At 37.7% G+C, this 11,640-nt stretch overlaps 1 non-coding gene across 1 annotated transcript; it reads right to left on the bottom strand.

The window, feature by feature from the left end:
* Nucleotides 1-1,869: 1,869 nt before the first annotated feature.
* LOC149011338 (small nucleolar RNA R71) lies at nt 1,870-1,976 on the bottom strand. The gene has a single exon (XR_016174875.1). It is a non-coding gene; the product is annotated as a small nucleolar RNA R71 (small nucleolar RNA).
* Nucleotides 1,977-11,640: the final 9,664 nt, after the last annotated feature.

The raw sequence follows: 11,640 nt of genomic DNA, 5'->3' as shown, positions 1-11,640 counted from the left end.
ATAATGTGGAGCAAAGTTGGCAAATATATTAGAGGATTTTAATTAAAATAAAATCATTTGCTACCCAAGAAATCATGAATAGTGAGATCCAACTTAATTAATGCAAAGAGAGCAAGAATCTTAGCCAAATTGGAAACAGGTAGAGGTCCAAGGAACAAAATTGGTAATAAGATCTGAAAATCGTGTAAACAGACCCACCTTGAGTATTTTGGGCATATCACTCTTGTATGAACTTGGATTGTGGTGATTCAAGATGCTATGGAAAGATAACGAAAATATCTACAAATTTATAGAATATGAACGAATAAAGGTCGAATGGATGGGTAAAGATGACGAATTCATTGTGTGCGGGATACATAAAAGGAAGCTAGCCACAGAGAAGAGGAGATGATGGCGAACACGGATCTTGGCTCTCATCTCTCTCATTGCTCAAGAAGAAGACCACATCTCTCTCTCTCTCTCTCTCTCTCTCTCTCTCTCTCTCTCTCTCTCTCTCTCTCTCTCTCTCTCTCTAAATTTCATCTTTATTCATTTGATGATATTTGTTATAATGAGTAGCTAGTTCCTTTTCTTTGGGATGTAGATGAACCATTGATTATTTCATTAATTTGATTGTTCTATATCTTCTAGTTGATTGTGTTTGAGTTTGGCCAAAGATGTTCTATAGCTAAGCAAACTAAGCGTGCCAAGCTTCAGCGAAGGACAATAGTCTTGCAAAGATAGGGCATATCTAGGAAAGATCATCCTTTATTTTGAAGCATAGAGTTATATCCGTTAGTGAAAAGCATTGGGGATTCAAAATCCCAAAGATCTTCATGTATTCATAGTTAAGTTTTTGTATTGATTAATAGATTTAATTTAAATTAGGTTTTGTTGAATTCAATCTTAGTAACTTAGCCTTTTAGTTCCCCATAGTTCGACCTCGTACTTTCTGCTAGCTAGATTAGTATAGGATTTTATTTTTGATTGGTTAGCGACAATCAAATTTTGGCTCCGTTGCCAGGGAAACAAAACACGGTTGCTAGGATTGATTTTTTTCAATTAGGCATACTTTTTAGATAATTTTAGTTTTTTAATTTCTAAGTTTTTCTTTGATTATTTAACTAATGTATTTTCTTTTGTTTTGTAGGTGACTGCAAGAGTACCAATTTGATAATTAATTTAGGTTGTTATCTTTTATTTCTTAGATATAATTGTATTTAGGACATTTCAATTGTAATATTTGCATTAGATTGGGTTGTTTAGGTTAATTTTTAAAATTCCCCATCCCTCCCATTCCAAAAGTGTAATTCATGTTTGGAAGATCACGTGGATTGCGCTTCAGGTACGTCCTAAACCGTCTCCTTGGCTGTAGTTGTTTTCTTATAATTTTATTTATTTAGCTATTTTTTTCTGTGCGTATGCATGGTCGCCGATCCCTAAATCTTGAGTTGAACCCATTTGACTTTGGGTTAGAACAAACCTTGGCCACCCTTAGAAGGCAAAGAACCATGGCAAACATTGAGCCTCCAATGAGGCCCTTGAGTGAGCATTTCATTCCTACGACATATACTCTGGTTTCTTGTATTAAGTTGCATAACATAGAGGCGCTCAATATGAGACCAAATCTAGTGTGATTCAAATGCTACCATCTTTTTATGGACTTGCCAATGAAGAGCCTTATAAGCACTTAGATGATTTTTTAGAGGTGTCCTTCATGGTTAAAATTCGAAACCTCTCAGTCGATGCTTAAGGTTACTTCTTTTCCCATTCTCCCTTAAAGATAAAGCTAAGCATTGGCTTCATTTCTTGTACAATGTTAAAATTTTCACTTGGGCAGAAATGCAACAAGATTTCCTTAAAAAGTTCTTCCCCATTAGCCATACCAATGGCATTAGGAGAGCGATAATTAGTTTCTCCCAACAAGAAGGAGAACAATTTCATGAGGCATGGGAAAGACTAAAAGAATTACTTAGAAAGTTCCCCCACCATGCTATTCCTAAATGGCAATTAGTTCAGGTGCTTCGATGGCTTTAGAGACCAACATAGACAAATGGTTGATTCTTCTTGTGGTGATACTTTCATGCACAAGAATGAGAATGAGGCACGGGAACTTTTTGAGACCCTTAGTGAAAACTCCCAACACCATGCTTCAACAGCTAGGACTGAGATTCCATCCATTAGGCAACCAAAGAGGAGCGGTCTCTATGAGATCAATCCTACCGTTGAGATGAGCACTAAGGTTGACTTACTGTCAAAGAAATTGAACTATCTGTTGTCATTAGGACAACAGACCCCATATCCGTTTCCTACAAATCTCTCTCCACCTAATCAGGCTGAAGCATGTGCTTTATGTTCTAGCCTTTCCCACAATGTAACTGATTTCTATTTGGCTACTCAATACCCTGAGTTCATTCAAGAGCATGCACATTTGGCCTAAGGAGTTTCTACACTGAGCATAACCCATTTTCCAATATTTACAACCTAGGATGGAGAAACCACCCTAATTTTTCATGGCGAAACACAATGCCCAATCCTTCTAATCAACTACCTTATAGGCCACCTCCATTTAATGCACAACCTAACGCCTATAGGATGGGCAACCATCAGCTCACCCACCCTCACAGAGTTCATCATTTGAGGATAAAGTACTATGTGCGCTTAGTGGACTAGAGCAAAACACTCAATTGTTACATTCTAATTCTCAGTCCATTAACAAATTAGAAACCCAACTTGATCGACTAGATGATGCCATCAGTAGGAGGGAGGCTGGCCAGTTACCTAATCAACCAATAGGTAACCTTAATCATCAAATTGGGTCTAGGAAAGAACAAGTCCAAGTAGTCTCTGTTGTGACACATAGTGGGAAGGAATATTATGTACCTTTGCCTACTCCTAAGCCATTGCCCATTGATCTTGAGAGTCGAGAAGAGGTTGATTTTACCCATGAGAATGGTGATGATGATGCATGTAAGCCTAGTAAAAAAACACCACCTGTGGGTATTCTCCATCAATTTCCTCGTAAGGGGTTGCACATTCCAATTCTCGAGATTCCTACACCTAAGTCTTACACTCCAAAAGCCCCCTTCCCTAAAGCTCTTAAGTCCTCAATTCCAGATTCTAGAAAGAATGCTAAGATGCAAGAGATGATTGACTTATTCTAACAAGTTCGTATCAATCTCCCACTATTGGATGCTATCAAGCAAGTCCCTGCTTATGCTAAATTCTTAAAAGATTTATGCACCCAAAAACGTAAGTTGAGAACTCAGACCCCTAAAACTGTGCACTTAACTGAACAAGTCAGCTCAATAATTTCTAACCAACTGCCCCCTAAACTTAAAGATCCAGGTACACCTTTAATTTCATGTGTCATTGGAGATCTATTCATAAGGAAAGCATTGCTTGATTTGGGAGCCCGTGTGAATATTTTACCTAGTTTAGTTTATGATAGGTTTGGTCAAGGAGATTTGAAACCACTGATTTGATTCTACAATTAGCAGGTCGCGCAATTAAATGACCTTGTGGGCTACTTGAAAACATTTTGGTGAAGGTTGAGGATCTATATTTTCCTGTTGATTTTCTGATCCTAGATATGGACAATACAACTACCAATAAGTTACCACCAGTCATTCTTGGATGACCCTTTTTAGCAACTGCGAATGCTTGCATCAATTGTAGATCAGGTGTCACGGGCATATCATTTGGCAATAAGAAACTTAGAGTCAACATCTTCAATCATCCTTAAGCCCAAATAGGGATGAAGAGTGCTTTGCGATTAACCTTATTGATGAGGTAGTGGCTGATTATATTCCAAACATGTTTATTGATGATCCCCTACAACATTACTTGCCATTTGGGGAATCTGACCTGAATATTAAGAAAGCCAACACATTGTTGGACTCTTCCACTTCTTTGGAGCAGTCACCATTCACTTTTAGATTCACGCCTCCAACTCTAGTGTCTGCATCTCCCCAACCCTCATCCCTCATATCTCCCCCTAAGATGGGTCTTAAACCTCCCCCCTTCCAATATAAAATATGCATTCTTATGACAAACTGAAACCTTGCCTGTCATTATTTCTTATGATCTATCACCTAGGCAAGAGGACCAACCAATTATCATTCAAGTAATTTCAATAGTAAATAAACATAAACATCACATTACCTTCCGTCTGTGCAAAGTTCCATGCAATTCATAATTAATATCCATTATCGATATAAAGGAGAATTTAGAAACAAATCAAATACACAAGATAGGGCGATGTATTTCCTCACCTTTTAAAGACAATAATAATCTTCAAAGTCCAATGAATTCCACAAAAGAGAGTGCGAATGACCAAAAATAACCCTAGAAACATGAAAAATCAAATGGGTATTAATCGAAAATCGATTGGGGGTCAAAGAGGCCAAAATACACACCTAGCAGGGGTAGTTGAATGAGCCTCCTTAGGCCGGTCGACCGCCTACCCTAGGGCTGCGACCAAAACTTTTGATTTCGACTTCATTTCAAAACAAACTCAAAAGGGGGTGTTGGGCTCTTCAATAGAACAATAATAGGGTCCCCAAAACACCTTTCAATCATCCCAAAAAGCCCCAATTTGGCTCTCAGAGAGTTGCCCATGAGCATTTCAAAGAGGTCCAATCGGTCTCAAATGGGTGGACTAGGGCCATAAAAAATTCAAAAAAGGTTGAGAGACTTAAATGGAGCTCAACTAACATTCAATATCATCCAACTCGCACAACAACCATCTTTATTACAAAATCTCATCATTAATACACTAAGAGAGAAGTAATAATAGTGTTTTTAGAGTCTCCTTACCTCAACACGTGATCCTTTTCATATCTTGCGCTTTAGCACTGCCAAAAGAGTGAGAATCCTTCAAAATCCCAAGTTCTTCCTCTCTCCCACGTTCTCAGCCTCCCTCTAGCATAAACAATGTGTTTATGAGGAGAAAGAAACATAAAATGGGATTTTAAACCCGAAATCCCAAATATACCCCACACCTAGGTAGGGGGCGATCGATCCAATAGTACAACAGATCCCAATCAAGCGGCCCTCTAACTCCTTCGTTCGAAGGCAGATTCCAACGGGCTTCAAAGGGTAGAAGGCTCATTTCAAGGCCTAATCAATGGTATAGTTTACCTTGAAATTTGAGTCCTCTAACATCGATTTCTGGGCATGCCAAAATTTTCTTTTTATGCCTTCTAGACTAACTTTTTCTCTCCTCTTAAACTACATGAGGGTGGCAGGGTCTTCATCGTGGTCATCCACTTCCATAGGTTCACTTTCCAAACCTCCAGGCTTAACTCGAATGGTTCAAAGTTGTTGACTTGAGCTTTAGGTTCACGGTCCTAAAACCAATGGGTTAATGGGTTAGAATTCTAGGGGATTTGACAGTCCCCACAAGGATTGAGTTGAGTCAAACTACGTACTAACTTAAAAAAACACTTTTAATCATCTAATCGAACGAAACTGAGAATTAACTAAGATTTAGCTACTGAATACACTAAAAAAAACACGAATCAAATTACTAATCAAATCAATCAACGAAAGTACTAGAATTTCGATTTCACCAAACATGTCATAAATTATCAATCCCTACTCTTTATATAATCAGTTAACTCTCTTCTCTTGCCAACAAGATTACTAAATTAGATCACCCCACCTGTTACGCTTGAGGGTCTCTAAAACACCAAATCCCTTCTACCTTTTATGCATAGATGATCAATTTAATGCATTGTATGGAACACAAAATCCTTACATAATGTCGAATAAATCGTTTAAACTGTTACGCGTTAGGTGTGGTTTATCATTCTTCAACCCTAGGTTTACCATGCATCTCCACTATTACACAAAATTCATGAATGTTGATCAGGCATTCAGACATTAAGAACAAAATTGAAGAAAGCAAAGATTAGAGGATTGTATTGCATCAAAGAGAAAAATCAATAAATTAATTCATTTAAGGATCCATCTACACTCTAGAAATAAAAGTTTAGAACATCATGAGATAAGAATAAGAAGAAGTTAAGGGAAACATAACTCTAGAGGAAGAAGAGAAGAGACTCCAACAACAACTCTTCAAAATTCGCCCCAAAGCAGCACTCTAGTAGCTCCTCCTCTTTGAAATTCGTCCTCCAAACTTCTCAAAACTCCAACAAACATTTTCTATTGCTAGAGTATGCTCCCCTTTTATAGAGTGGTTTCTTAGATTACATGGGATATGATTCCTAACACAGCTTGAAACAAACTTTGAGTTCCTAATCTGGTTCAATCAAGAAATTCGTTTGTCTAGGTGGCGTATAAATCGTATTGATTTTGAGAGCTCAAATGCACAATTCCTCTGCTGAATTTAAAGATCATGAAGTCTTGAAGCTCCTATTCAAGATCAGCTCAATCGGACACTGGATGATGATCCGATGAAGGACTTGATCGAAATTGAATAATGCACACTCAGAAATGGGATTCTTCATTTTTCCTTCTCTGAATAGGATTCTTTTTCCTCTTTCCTCCTTTGATCAACCTTCAAACTCTACTAATTTCTCCAAACAAATCCTTCTTGTTGAAGGAATCCAAGTAGTAAGATGATTCACTACAAACATAGATACATTTGAATGAGTATTTACTAGGATAAATATAAATTACCAAAATTACTTAAATTCGGAGAGAGTGCATCTAATTCTCATTTGCATGTGATATTAGGTTAAAATGATACAAAACGACTGTGAATACATAACAATGTATCCAAATTAATTACCCAAAATAATATACATAAAATAAACTTATCATCAAACTAAAGTAATAAATAGGACCTTGTCAACTTCATTGAGGAATATCATTAGGCAAATTATCAAAACATAGGAAGAGTGTTTAGCACATGTTGAGTTTGCTTAAGACCGAATTATTCATTTTGCTGCTAAATTATGATCACCTTTTGACATTGTATATGGAGTTAGTCCCTTGACTCCATTGTTTTTAACTCCTTTACCTTCATCTGACAAGTGAATCTAAATGGTGAAAAAAGAGCACTAAATTTGTTTAGCAAATTCATGAGAAGACAAGATTCAATATCAAACAAAGAATGGAGCAATATGCACAAGAAACCAATAAGGGACACCATAAGCTGGTTTTTGAACCTAGATATTGGGTTTGGCTGCACATGAGGAAAGACAAGTTTTTTTCACAAAGGCATTATATAGTACTTTCAAGAGGAGAGGAGATGGTCCCCTTCAAGTCTTGGAGTGTATAAATGACAATGCCTACAAACTGGACTTCCTAGGTGAGTAAAATTTTAGTACTACTTTTAATGTTACTAATTTAAGTCCTTTTGATTTAGGTGATGATTTGAAGACAAATCCTTCTCAAGAGGAGGGGAATTCAAATCATGGCATGATGTCAAGGGATTTAGTTGAAGTTCTAGTTGGTCCAGTTACAAGAGCTTTGGCAAATAATTCAAGAAAGCACTTAACGGACTAATTCATGAAATATGGTCCCAATCAAATTAATGCCCATTGAGCATGACCCAAGCTTTCCACAAAGGAGCATCAATGTTAAACAATCCTAGAGAACCTAGACCAAGATTAATTTTGAATGGTTTTGGGGATTGAATAAAAAGTAGAATCTTGAACCAAATTCCAACAAAATTTTGAACTGATTTGGGGATGATTTCGGGAGTGATTAGACCTAATTTATTTTTTGAAAACATTCATTACTTGTTATCGTTGGTTTGATTATATTTGTTTCCCTAATTTAGGAGTAAAATCAGCCAACAATTTATTTTGAAATCTTTCTATGTTTGTTATGGCTGATTAGATTATGTCTGGTTCCTTAGTTTAGGAGTGTAAGCGGTTTTATATTTCGAAATCTTTCATTTTTGTGATGGTTGATTTGACTCTGTCTGTTTCCTTAATTTAGGAATCAGCCATTTTTTATTTTTAAAAAATTCTTTTTTTCTTTTAAGGCTTGTTTTAGTATGAGAATTAGGCCTATATAGGGCATGCTTTAATAAGAAATAAACAAATAATTTCGTTATTCAAAAGTAGAGTTCTTTCTCCTTTATTTCTCTTTTGAAGAATTCTTGAAGTCATCGCTAATATCTGTTGCATTGAATTTCGACTTACCAAACAGCTTTCCATCACCATTTGTAGTGTACTTCTTGTCCAAGGTTCTTGCTTACCTTAAGCAAGGGTTGAGGTTGTACATCCGAATTTGATTGCAGAACAAGCTTGGATTTTCCTGAGTTGGTTAACGGGTCTCATTATGATACGGAAGTTTCCTACCCAATCGGGTCAGACCTGGCCGGGGCTCCGTATACATACAGTCAGGATTAGAACCGACCAGCTTGATTAAAGCGTAACAAACGCTGGACCAATATTGTCACACCCCACCCGCCTGTCTCGGTTATCCGCTCGACAACCTGTGGGAGTGAACCGTCATAGAATCCACGGTCTTACCCATCAATAATAATAATCATAAGTATAGACAATTAAGAGCAAGAATAAGTGCAATAATTAATAAAAATGTTACAAGATTCCAAATACTCCGATAAATATCCAAGAAAGAATAAAAGGAAAGAATCAAGAATCAAATGTAATATCGAGTTCAGCGGAAGCAAAATAAATAAAACAAATAATTCTCTTTCCGGTTTTCTTTTCTAAATCTAAAAATTGGTTTTCTAAATCAGCAAGCAGAGAGGTCCTCCAATCTTTCTCCATACGATCATCAAAATCCCAGCAATTTGCCTCCGTCGGCCATCAATGGGTGCTATAAGCGCACACCAAGCATCTTCAGGAGGCTTCATGCTTTGCAAGTTCATGTACCACTGTCTGCGCCACATCAGCTTCATACGAGAAGGCTCTTTCATATGAATCATCTCCAACTTCTGATGTAGTGCCATCATCTGTACAACTCATATAATATATACAATGAAAGGAATGAGTTCTAACGAACTCAGTAAGGAACAAACAATTCTCATATATATGTCAATACAATCCACGAATGCATATATGAAATGATATGGATGGTATGTAGAAATATGAATGCTACTAAGATCTAACTATGCAAGTCTCTAACAACTGACATGCTTTAAGATATACACCAGCCCTCCTCTGGGTAGGTCTAGTCACTCTGATCTGGCAAGGATTGGTTACCTCTATAGGGATCCTAGGCAAAGGGGTAAGTCCACACCTAACTCTCAAACCATGGCTGGGGATAAGTCAACACTCTCTCACCACGACCATTGGCAATGAGTATTGGCGCATGTCGGGGTTTCTAATCCAATGCAAGTCATAATGGTAACATACTATATGAAGTGTAAAACCCAGCCCTAACCTTGACCCGGAAACCTTGTTATTTGTAGGTCCGATGACCCGAAGTAAAGTAAGAAGTCAGCTTTGGGCCATCCCAGTGGAGGACTTGGTGTCTGGCTTTGAATCCATGAAAGTTGATGATGAGGTTCTATTTTTGGAAACTGAATCCTGATGAAGATCTGATTAGTTGATGGACTTGGAGTGCTCTCTATCTTGGTTTGAAGGCATTTCTACCTATTAGGTAAGTCACTTGACTTGTGTGCAAAACCCCTTTAGGATTGGATTTGATCTGGACCTTCAATTCCCTGTTTTGGTCTTGCTGTCAGCATTGGTCGACTGATTGGTCGATTGGGCCAGTCGACCAATCCACTCGACCAATGAGTGCTGTCTTTGGCAATTAGGTTGTTCTTGCTCTATTTAAGTCCAATCTCGAGTCCACTTCGTATTTGCTGCCTCCAAACTCTCTGGAACGAACCAAAGACCTCTGCAAGTCATCTCTCTTGCATCCTTGGTGTTTTCTTGACGGATCTTCGTCGAAACTCTTCTTTTTGCATCAAAAGGTATGTCTACTCTCTCTTCTTCTCCTCCATCTTTGTTTTTCTTTCCTTTTTGAGTTGAGACAGTAGAAGAGATGCTGCATTCTCTGTTGCAAACATCTCTCGAACATGTTCTCATGATCATCCTAAGGATTTGAGGCTAGAACAATGATCTTAACCATGATCATTGCAAGCTTTTGAAGGAATCATGATCAAACCATGATCTAATCTTTGTTAAACTTCTAATCTGAATTCTGATCTCTTTGGATCTTCTATGTTGATCATGTTAGTAGTTAATTACTGTGTTTTCCTTCCATGATCCATAATCTATAGATCTCTAGTGTTCTCTTCTACCTTACTATGTGTTCTTCATGATGCATGGTAGTTACATATATGGTAGGTTTTATTTCCTTATTTAGATTTATGCTTCTAAGCCTTGTTCCTTGAAGATCTAAGTATGTTTTCATGATACCTTTACCTGAAGCAATGATCCATCCTCCTATTGTTCTTGTCTTTGTTTTCTATTTCAAATTCATCAAGATCCATGGTTGATTTAATTATGGTAACTTTTTGTTTCCTAATTTGGATCTTGATATCTTGATTTGATTGGTGTTTTGAGGTCCCCTATATGTTAGAATACTACTGATGTAGTCTACCCCTTGATTAGTACCCTTTTGAACCACCAAATTCGGATTTCATATCTTAAAACTCGATTTTATAGGCTATCGTCCGCATTGGTCGATCGATTGGTCGACCGGACCAGTCGACCAATCCACTCGACCAATGAGTACAAAGCAACTCCAGAATTGGTCTATGTTGGATGTTTTGGTATCTTTTCTGTTAGGGATCTTTCCTAATATGTTGTATATACTTGTTTAGGACCTTCTTCTCAAGTTTGCCAAGATCTTACTTGATTTCTTAGGATTCCTTTGCGAGTTATAAAAGGTAAGGATGGTTATTTCCTTAATTACATAGATAGCATGAATCTAGTTTCTATATTTGAATATCATAGATATGATTCCTAAATTAGATTCTTACAATGATATACTACTGTTGCATAACTTTGATTACAGGAGCATTACTTATTCATATTAAATTGATTCATGTATGATTTACTTACCAATGTTATAAAAGTGATTGTAATTATTGATTTCTTTCCATATATGAAGTTACCATATATGTGATGATATGAATTGATGCATGTGTATGCTTAAGTATGGTTTGGAAAGGAGAGGTGTCCTTTTGACACTTCTGTCCTTGGACTACTACGGGAATATTATGGGATGTTTCCGGAGATGCCCTCTGGACACCTTCCTAAACTGTTGGATGACATATCTAGGATTGTCTAGTAGTGTTTGGCTAGGATGTCCTGTTATGTCGACCCTAATCGGAGGGGGTATTGAGACCGAACGACCCGTGGTAGTAGCAATGGGGATTCATGGGCGCTCAAGACCGGTAACCAACCCGTGAGAGGACAGGAATCACATTGTGGGGGCCATTTATTGGTAGGGTTGCATATGGTTAGACTTGGGCTCACGGGCGCTTAAGACCGGTAACCAACCCGTGAGAGGACGTGAGAGCTTCCCGTTTACCATATGTGGATGATCAATAGGGTTGATGAGTCCGTAGTCGTGGGACTATGAGGACTCTAGTGTGAAGGATACCGGAAAGGATCGTCGGGGACGAGGAATGGAAGTATCCGGATCTGACTTGATGTAACTAAGTAGAAGACTTGCATTTGGCTAGGTTTTACCCCGACATGCGCCAAAGATTATACCAAATGGTTGTGAGAGAGTGTGTTGACTTAACCCCCCCGC

The sequence above is a fragment of the Hakea prostrata genome, chromosome 7, assembly GCF_041222555.1.
Source record: "Hakea prostrata isolate BN-2017 chromosome 7, UWA_Hpros_2, whole genome shotgun sequence".
Taxonomy (NCBI): domain Eukaryota; kingdom Viridiplantae; phylum Streptophyta; class Magnoliopsida; order Proteales; family Proteaceae; genus Hakea; species Hakea prostrata.
Note: the sequence above shows the minus strand (reverse complement) of the source record. Positions and strands in the feature narration are given on the sequence as shown.